Source organism: Vicia villosa, unplaced genomic scaffold (genome assembly GCF_029867415.1).
Source record: "Vicia villosa cultivar HV-30 ecotype Madison, WI unplaced genomic scaffold, Vvil1.0 ctg.002354F_1_1, whole genome shotgun sequence".
Taxonomy (NCBI): Eukaryota; Viridiplantae; Streptophyta; class Magnoliopsida; order Fabales; family Fabaceae; genus Vicia; species Vicia villosa.
This window is the reverse complement of record NW_026705905.1, coordinates 302,456-313,081: the sequence shown is the minus strand read 5'-3', so window position 1 is coordinate 313,081 and position 10,626 is coordinate 302,456.

The window sequence follows — 10,626 nt, the reverse complement described above, 5'->3', positions numbered from 1 at the left end:
TGGTGGCGGTGGTTGTTGTTGTTGGTGGTAATTTGGTGGTGGTTGTTGTTGTCCTCCAAAATATGGAGGTTGTGCTCGCGGGTCAGCTAAATAGAAAGGGGCAGACACAATCATTTCAGGATTTGTGACGGATCTGTACCAGTTTACATAGTCAACAGTTGGCTTCATTTCTCCCGGCGCCACAGGAAATTCTAGAACCGTTTTTGATCGACGAGCCCATATTTTACGCTGATCTATGGCAAAGGACTTGTAATTTTTTACGTACCACTGTTCGCTAACCTTCGCAAGATGCCAACGTCCCAAACAGTCAGGCTCAGGTGGGTCAGGGATACCTTGATGCATGCCGAATTGGAGCTTCACACGGTCACTCGGGTGCATCTCCACAGTGGTGAACCGTATGATGGGTGATTTTGCTGTCCAAATAGCCGCCTCGTCAAGGTCGGGTACGTGGTCCAATTCCAAGTAAGGACGCCAAATAAACTGCAAAGCAAATAATATTAATTTCAAAATATAGAAGATAGTTATTTTTAAAAATATATTTAGAAAATGGACATTTTGCGTGGTATTACCTCTTGGGGTCCTAGTCGATCTAATATTTGGCGGTAGAAAATGATTTTGGATACAGGCGTTTTGGACCAATCCATTCCGAGTGCATTGAACCTAAACACATTAAAAGATATAAATCAATATAGTTACAAATAATAATAGAATAAAAAGCAATAATTAAAGTAAGATCCAAAAGTTACCTTGAAGCGTAAGGGAAGGCGTAACTGTTTGGATTTGCAGGGGCCAATACCGGCATCCTCCACCATGCCCATGCTTGTAGCAAGAATGCACATCCACTAAATGTACAACTATCCTTTTTTGCACATTTGCACAAGGAACTATATAGGTATGCCAACACAGCCGAACCCCAACTATATGTCTTTATTGCATCAATGTCCCCAAGTAAACACAAGTACATAAAATTAACACTATTTCCCGTGCCTTCGGGAAATAGAAACTTACCAAACAACAACAAAATATACATCCTAGTTTTCTGCATTATAGTTTCTTCGTCAGAAAACTGATCCAATTGAAGCCCATCATAAGCTAGCTGAAGGCCAGCAAGCTTTATACCTTGGCCCCTACCCCTTTGTTGCCCCTCACCCTCTATTAAATCCACACCCAACAATTCGACGCATAGGGCGTTTGGTTGTTGGACATTTCCATACACTGCCTTTCCATTTGTTTTGAGACCTAACAACATGTACACGTCCTCTAGAGTGACGGTACATTCACCCATTGGAAGGTGAAAAGTATGAGTCTCAGGCCTCCAACGCTCACACAATGCTAATATTAACTTCATATCAACTGAGGTATGTGTTAAGTTCATTACCTCACCAAATCCCGCACGTTTAACGTAGTCCTCAATCAAAGGGTCAGGAGCATTCATCTTACCAGCACGGGTCCTAAATCTCGTGACATCCTATAAAAAAAACATTACCCATAAGTATTTGAAATTAGTAAATTTAAGTAAAAAAAATTAAGTGTTTACTCAAACTTACATAAGTGGCAATGTTTGCAATGGTGCCTCGATGCTCTTGACCCATAGTTAGGTGAGACATGTTTGTTGATGATGAAACACAAAGTTGCTCTGATGATAAGTTGCTCTGATGAAAGTATAAGAGGTGATGAAGAAAATGAACAAGTTTGGGAACATATTTATAGCCAAAATGCATAGGTTATTACGAGATTCCCTGCAGTGTCTTGTCCCGTCAAGTCTGTGGTGGGGACGAGATTCCTTGCAGTGTCTTGTCCCGTCATGTCTGTGGTGGGGACGAGATTCCCTGCAGTGTCTTGTCCCGTCAAGTCTGTGGTGGGGACGAGATTCCCTGCAGTGTCTTGTCCCGTCATGTCTGTGGTGGGGACGAGATTCCCTGCATTGTCTTGTCCCGTCATGTCTGTGGTGGGGACGAGATTCCCTGCAGTGTCTTGTCTTGTCATGTCTGTGGTGGGGGGACTAGATTGCTATAGAGGCATGCATTCTTGTCATGCTAAATTATGTTAAACCATTGCATGCACCGATTTATCATATACTTTTATTTTTTATTTAGATGTTTTTATTTTTATTTTAATTCATTTAACACATATACTTATTTGAATCTTGTGCCGAATTATTGCTTCATTTCTTGCATGCATTAGCCTTGTGTAAGAGGTGGGGACGAAAATCTTTTGTGTCATGGATTAGTCATGTCATATTTGAATCTTGTGCAGAATTATTGCTTCATTTCTTGCATGCATTAGCCTTGTGTAAGAGGTGGGGACGAGAATCTTTTGTGACATGCATTAGTCATGTCATATTTGAATCTTGTGCAGAATTATTGCTTCATTTCTTGCATGCATTAGCCTTGTGTAAGAGGTGGGGACGAGAATCTTTTGTGACATGCATTAGTCTGGTCTTGTCATGTTTATGTTAGATTTTGAGAATTTTATATTATAATAGATTTTAATTCATTATCATAATTTGTGACATGCATTATCATAATTTTTAATTCATTTAAAACATACAATTATAATAGATTTTGAGACTTTTATATTAAACTAGCGCAGATATATATATTATGGAAAACATTAATTCATTCATTAATTAAAAAGGTACATTGACAATAACCAACACAGAAACTAAAACATCTAAGAAAATAACACATAACAACTTGTAGTACACGCTCGATCATTGCAACAAACACAACAACACTTAATCTAAACTACTCGAGTATCACTGCAAGAACAAGTGGATTTTCAACGCCTCGGTTAACCTCTCCACTGTGTGTCCAAAACATTAGATCCACGTCCACATCGTCTTTCACACGGTCCCAATAATACATGTAGGTGCCTTCTGGATTATTATCCGTCAACGTAATGTATGGACAACGGTAATCTATCTGTTTAACTTTTCTGGTCGGACCATCTAGTTGACGAAACCCAGTGTTGATGGCTCTAACAATTCTCTGGAAATTCCAATGGGGGTTAAGGCAGACACGCATGTGACTACCTTCCTAAAAAAAAACGACAGCCCAAACTGAGTTCATTTTTAGTGTTTGCAGTAAGAATGAAGAAAGAGTTGGTACTTCAACTCCACACACACACACCTTTATTTATAGTGGGTGAAATACCGCGGAAAATAATTTTGCTAATTATTAATAACTTAAATACTAATTGGAAACTTTGTAATGTTAAAAAAACATTTCATTAATATATGCTCAGAGCATTTAATTGGACGGTACAGAAGTAGCTGAAATGATAAAGAAACTGCAACATCTAGGATATTACAACGGTTAGGACAATGTCTTCTCTGTCCTCCATCATTCGAGTGCATTGAATGTCGTCCTCCATTGTCTCCCACCAACGCTGTCTTTCAAGAAAAGCACCTCCCCTTGTTCTAAGTCTCTTGATAGATCTGATTTGTTCGCCTTGACTCCATTCTCCCTCCAAAAACCTGAGAAGGGTTCTCTTAAGCTGGTCCATGGATTGAATGTTCCAAAACATTACCTGCATGGGAGGTTTGATGGCAGAGAAAATAACGTATCTGTTCCTTCGAACAATGGGAGGTTGATAGTCCAAACGCCTTACAGGTGGTGGAGGCTCAGTAGTCCGGTGCGTGCTATCTGGCCTTATTCGAGATCTCATTTTTTCGTGTGTGTACTGATGCACACAAGAAACCCTAATTTATAGAGGGACAATTAGGGTTTCATTTACAAGGGAAAAACATAAACAATAATTTTGAAGAATAAAAATTAGGGCCCCACATGGTCCCCATCTGTTTTCTGTCCTTCGCATGCGTCCGAAACGAGTTCCTGTACCCTAGCATGCGCCTGTAATGATTCCTGAAGCGATTCCTGATAGATTCCTGCAACGATTCCCCCTATCTTCATGCATGCAGCCCTATCTTTTGTGGCATGCATTAGTCATGTCAAAGTTACTATCTTGTGCAGAATTATTGCTTCATTTCTTGCATGCATTACCCTTGTGTAAGAGGTGGGGACGAGATTCTCTTGTGGCATGCATTAGTCATGTCAAAGTTACTATCTTGTGCAGAATTATTGCTTCATTTCTTGCATGCATTACCCTTGTGTAAGATTTCTTGCATGATATATAGGAACTACTTCACATACTATTTTTTACAACCATCACAACTCTCCCAAACATTTCTTCCTTTTACAACACAACACAATTCTCACATTTCTTCTTTCACAAACACATATCAAAATTATGGCATCCACCTCGCAGTTCAAAGTTCGTGTTCATATGAATGGTGAGACATACCACTGCGACACAAACGGTTTTCTATTTAGAAACACAAACTCAACACGTTTTGCTCTAAATAGACAATCAGATTTCTCTTATCTAAAAAGGAAAATCGAATCCAAAATAAGAGAACAAGTGTCTCAGATATTTTACCGACAACCCCTTCTTCAACCTAACAACTCAGTCATATTTTGTCAATCACAGATAACAACTGACTTAGAGGTTCAAAACATGTTCCTCACCCATGGGCATTTTGGTTATGATTATCTGGAACTGTACATAGTGGTTGAACAAAATGCTCCTTCGCAAAATATTCAGTCACAAGTTATTGATCCTGTTGTTGATGACGAACAACAACCCGAGCATGTCATTGACGAAGAAACTGATATAGAAGATGTTGTTGATGAGTTGGTGAATCGTGAATCCGAAGATGAAGGTGACGAAGAAGTTCCAGTACCGGATCGAGTACCGGATACACATGCATATTCACCTCCGGCACATTTCACAACGCTTAGTTTAGGAGAGGACGAGCCATCGTCCGATATGTTCTACAATCCATATATGAGGTCAAGCGAGGAGTTAAAAGAGGGTGACACGTTTCGTTCGAAGGATGATTGTCTGTTGGCTATAAAAAATTGGCACTTAGCAAATTGTGTTGATTTTAAAGCCGATCGATCAAATCCAGAGAGAGTCACTATTGCATGCAAAAACCCGGAATGTGGATACATGCTGAAGGCATCATTCAGAAAGAAGTTTAACGCGTGGGTGATACGTTCGATATCTCAAGCCCACACCTGCGTCACCACTAACATGGCGCAAGATCATCGAAAACTCAGTCATGACATGATATGTCATACCATCATTCCTCTGGTCGAAACTGACCCATCCCTGAAGGTGAAGACAATTATTTCTCATTGCGTTTCTGTGTTCAAATACAGACCTTCGTACAGAAAGGCTTGGTTGGCGAAACAGAAAGCAATTGAAAGAGTCTACGGCAACTGGGAGGAATCGTACCAACAACTTCCTCGCTACCTGGCTGCACTGCAATTGTATTCACCTGGGACTGTTAGTATATTGGAGACACTGCCGGCACAGTCCCAGGACGGAACCCCTCTCGAAGGTAATGGAATCTTCCATAGACTATTCTGGGCGTTTCGACCATGCATCGTCGGTTTTGGTTTTTGCAAGCCGATTATTCAAATTGATGGAACGTGGCTTTATGGGAAATACAAGGGAACTTTGTTGGTGGCGGTCGCGCAGGATGGAAATAGCAACATTTTTCCAATAGCCTTTGCTTTGGTAGAAGGGGAAACAGCTGCTGCTTGGGGTTTCTTTCTGAAGAATCTCTGAGCTAGAGTCGCTCCACAACCTAATCTTTGTTTGATTTCTGACAGGCACGCTTCTATTGACAGCGCATACAACAATCCGGCAAATGGTTGGCACAACCCTCCGTCTAAGCATGTCTACTGTATTAGGCATATAGCACAGAATTTTATGAGAGAGATCAAGGATAAATTTTTGAAGAACCACTTGGTGAACGCGGGGTATGCCTTAAACCAACCTGGATTTCAATACTACCGCCGAGAAATAGCGTTGACAAATCCAGATGCAGGGAGGTGGATTGACAGCATTGATAGAGCAAGATGGACTAGGTCATACGACGATGGGGCTAGGTGGGGCCACATGACTACAAATCTTGTGGAATCAATGAACGGGGTTTTCAAAGGCATACGAAACCTACCTGTAACTGCCATTGTTAGTGCTACGTATTTTCGGATGGCAACTTTGTTCGCCACACGAGGTAAGAGGTGGAATTCAGTGTTACAAACACAACAGGTATATAGCGATGTCTGCATGAAATATATACAACAGGAATCTGCCAAGGGTAACACTCATCGAGTGACCGAGTTCGACCGTCATGGCCACACCTTCAGTGTCAAAGAAACAATTGACCATAACCAGGGGCTTCCACGACAAGAGTATCGCGTCAATATCCCAGGTCGTTGGTGCGACTGTGGCCAATTTCAAGCATATCGCATGCCTTGCTCCCATGTCCTTGCGGCATGTTCACATACTCACTTTGATGCATTATCTTTGGTATCAGAAATTTATAAAGTATCAACGTTGCTCAACGTATATGACAACTACTTTCCGGTGGTAGCAATGGAGGCATATTGGCCTGTGTACGAGGGGGAAACAGTTTGGCATAACGATTTAATGCGTCGGAATAAAAGCGGTCGACCAAACAGCAGGCGTATTAGAACCGAGATGGACGTAACTGAAAAAATGCAGAGGAAGTGTAGTATATGTCGTGAGGTAGGACATAATAGGACCAAATGTCCCAATCGTGGATCTAGTTCCACAACATAGTTATTAGTTTCGATGATGTTTGTAATTTACTTTTTCAATGAAATGAACTTTTTTTTATAAATTTTATGGGTTACAACACAAAAAAAATTACCAAATAAATAATGGATTCATGATACATATTGAAAGGAATTACCAAATATTACCATGGAAAAAAATATTTGGAACCAATAAAATTTACAAACATTTAAGAGAAAATAGTACCGAAAACATTAATATTGAAAGTAATTAAAGCAAAAGGGGTCCACCATCTTGGACTGGGTCTGCATGCATCCTGACTGGGTCACTATGCACATCTGGTCTTTTCATAAACACTGTAAAACTCAGTCCTGAACATAACTAAAGAATGCAGACTTTTTTCATTGGCTCTCTTAATTGAGTTGAATTCTTAAATAAAAAATTAATTCTTGCACTACTCTATCTGTATTCCCAACTACATTTTGTCCTCTAACATTCAAAGCAAGCAAAATAAAAACGAAAATAAATACAACCTCTCTGCATTCTCAATCCCCATTCAAAACGAAACCCTCCCTCACTCTTTCTATCGCCGGCCATTCAAATCTGTCTCTACATTTTTGTATTCACTTCCTACTGGTATGTTTTTTTCCACTGCAATTTGTTATTGTTTTCTTCTTATTGCTTCTATTTTTTTAATCATTTTCTGCTGCTTCATATTATTTCCAATGATTTTATCCCTTAATTGTATTTTTTTTACTTGCAAACTAGGAGTTTGAAAATAACTTTCCAGCCCAACGTGAATATAGTTTGAAAATACATATTTGAGAATTAGATTAATATTTTTGGAGATCTTAATTTAAGTAGAAATGATTGAGGTTAGTCGGTCACTACAAATTATCAAGAAAAAAAATTAAAATTAAAATTAAATATCAAATATCAATCTTCAAATATCAACAAAATATTACCATGGAAAAAATATTTGGAACCAATAAAATTTACAAACATTTAAGAGAAAATAGTACCGAAAACATTAATATTGAAAGTAAAAAATTACCGAAAATATAATACCATGGAAAAAAAATTATTTAAAAAATCCATGTTGAAATAATATTTGAAAAATATAACATAAAAAAAATTTAGAATAAATTATGTTAAAGAAAAAAAATTACAAAAAAAAAAATAAAAAAAAATAAGGGGGGGTGTTGTCGCCAGGGGGGGTGGCGACAACACCTAAAAAATACACGTAGGCGCCAGGCCCACTGGCGAACACTCTTCTGGCCCATTGTTGTCGCCACCCCCCCTGGCGACAACGTGTATTTTTTTGCTGAAAAGTGACATTTGTGTAATTTTTTTGAAAACCTAGTTATTTTTGGAATTTTTTTTAAAAATATGGTTATTCAAAAAAAAATTCAGCATATTGTGTCCATCGGAAACTTCCTTCGTAAATCCCTTGCACAAGTTATCACACTTATTAGAAATAACAAGACATTGTAACCGGAGTTGCACAATTGCATCACAAAGTAAAATAAGAGTGAATGGTGAAGAAAAGAATGAGAAACATGCATAGGAAGCACGACATCAAGCACGGGGCAGCAATGACAACATCGAAGTAAGTGTCGTGAAAACGACCACAAATCGCATATGAGTCATACCAATGATAGCGCAAGCATACCACATAAAGGAATCGCAATTAAGCATACATTTAGAGAATGAGGCAACATTGGTGCAAGCATGAAGAATCGCCACGAAAATAACCGTAAACTGCATACAGACCATACAAGTAATAAGACAATAATAATGCAAGCATACCGCACAAATAAATCACAATTAAGCATACATTTATAGCACGGGCAGCATTGATGCAAAGAGATGAAACACATGAAAAATGTATTGAAAACGCACTAACAAGATAACAATCATCCACAATCGAGAAATTACAAGCACGCGTGCATTAAACGAATTATGAATCACAAGTTACATGTCAAGAACGAGTTGGGACAACATTGTATCGCTTTATAGAAATTCAAGGAAAGTCGCATTAAAATCGAAATTTAAGCACACGATTCACAATTAATTGCATTATTAAACACAAGTGAGCACCATGTAACTTCGGAAAAGTGAAACATGTCATATAAGCAAATCCGGGCAGCAATGAAACACCGTGACAAAATCAACCGAAACTGACATTAACATCCACAAATCGGTGCACAAATTCAAGTATCGGCACAAGGTGCATTGTCACAAAATCGCATCCCAAAATCAACATGAAAAGCTTGATCTCAAGTAAGCACAACATATTTAATTCAAGAAACAATTCATGAGTTCAACACACATTTTCAAGAAGCGACACAATTATTATTATTCATGAACAAACCAATTAAGCACTTAATTCACATCAACAATTAAATCTCAACAACATCCATAATTATCAAAGTCATTATCATCAATTATCATCAACACTTCAACAACAACAACTTCAACAATTAATTGTTCATCACCAAGCATATTTATCAATTATCATGTTCAAGAACAATTAATTTCATCAATCACAGTCATACTAATCATCATCATTATCATCCACGCATAACAACAATAACAATTACATCATCTTCAACAATTAATCAATTCTCATCAACACTTTAAATCATCATCAATTTCAATTCAAAAATTATGTACAATTTATGAACCATCACCATCAATAATTAAGAGCACAGGAAATTACCGGATTGAAGAACAAGTTGAAGTACAAAAATGAAGAGAGGTCCGAAGTTGAAATCGCACAAGAGAGAGGGAGAGATCGCCGCAAAAACAAACGGAATCGGAGGAGGGAGGGCGTCTGCGCGCGGTGGTTCATGGCGGCCGGAGGGAGTTCCGATCGATGCTTATGGCGTCGGTGCAGAGGAGTGGTGATCGGAGCTAGACCGTGAGTGAATCGGAAAGGGAAGGAGAAAAGGTTTGATGAATTTTGACGTTGTGTTCTTGAAGTTGTTGAAGAAATTGTTCAATTTCTTGAAGAAAAAGTGACTTTGATTTTAGAGAGAAGGCAGAGAGAATTGCGAGAAGTTTGTGGAGAGAGAGAGAGAGAGAGAGAGAGAGAGAGAGAGAGAGAGAGAGAGAGAGAGAGAGAGAGAGAGAGAGAGAGTGTGGAGAATGAAAAATGAGTGTGGATGTATGAAAAAGTGTGAGAAAATCTATTTAAAGGTCTCCCAATTTTGAAATTCATAAATTGCGCCAAAACGCATTTTTGAGATCCATTTTCGAGTAAATGTGGTTCGGTGTGAAAGTCGAAATCGGGACCAATGGCAAATCGAAGATGACGAAACTTGTGAATCGTTACTGCCGGAACATACTCAATCCGATAAACAGTGAAGAAGTTATGCGCGTTTGAATGACGAGAAATTTATCTGGTCATTTGAGGCAGAAAACTCAATAGTGCAGAATTTTGGTGCGTACCACTCAAAGAATGTGATGAAACTCGATCTTTCGATCAAAATCCAAACTTGAGGTCTGGAGATAAGTCGTAGCCGACAAAATTTGTAAAAGAATGCCACCGGAATGGGCCCGATATGATAAAAATTGAGGGAGTTATGCAATTTTGAATCTTGTCGCAAAGTGCCCGAAAGTGCATTCCGACAGCAAAATCATGATGCTTTTGCAATATTTTGGAATTTCTGGTGCAAAATCGACCTTTGGTCTGAACATACAAAATATTGGGGACATTGAGACGAAATTTGTGTTAAAATTTCAGCCAGATCCGATAAACGTTGCAGGAGTTATGAATTTTTTATCGTCCAGAAAACAGCGGTTCAACATATTTTTTCACTGTAAATCTTCAAGTAAATTGCGAATTTGGAGATCTTCCTCAAAGAAACAACTCTCGACCCCAACATGTTAAATATAGTAGACCTCGAGGCGGAACTTTTGGCATATGGGTTGCTTCAAAATGACTCAGTGGACATAAGTTATGAATTTTCAAACATCCGAAAGACGGTGGAACGGTAAATTCAAATCTCA